This window comes from Echinops telfairi, unplaced genomic scaffold (assembly GCF_000313985.2).
Source record: "Echinops telfairi isolate 266 unplaced genomic scaffold, ASM31398v2 ScPeMD7_7400;HRSCAF=8409, whole genome shotgun sequence".
Classification (NCBI taxonomy): domain Eukaryota; kingdom Metazoa; phylum Chordata; class Mammalia; order Afrosoricida; family Tenrecidae; genus Echinops; species Echinops telfairi.
The window spans coordinates 37,497,548-37,498,030 of NW_022111300.1; positions in this window are offsets into that span (position 1 = coordinate 37,497,548).

Consider the following 483-nt stretch of genomic DNA (forward strand, 5'->3'; position numbering starts at 1 on the left):
AACTATCTGCCAATAGAGCTATTGAAATACACATCTGCATAACCAGAATTATGGGTACATGGGCCATTTCTTTTTCTTTAACTAGTAAGAGTGGGTGGCAAGAAAATTCAAGGACCAGTGACCTAGGCCAGGCTTTAAGGGTGTGGGGAGCAATTGTAGGACTTGTGTTATGATTGATTTGTGTCTCCCCCAAAGATATATCGGCTTGTCTAGCCCTGATTCTCTTACTGTCACTGCCAACGAGTTAGAATTGACCCTATAGGCCAGGGTAGAAGTGCCCATATGGGTTTCCAAGACTGTACATTTTTTCTTAAGTATCTGTCTGTCTAATCTATCTATCTATCTATCTATCTATCTATCTATCTATCTATCTATCTATCTATCTACCTACCTACCTACCTACCTACCTACCTACCTACCTACCTACCTACCTACCTATCTATCTATAATGGGGGGAGAGTAGAAAAGCCAGCAGCCCCTATA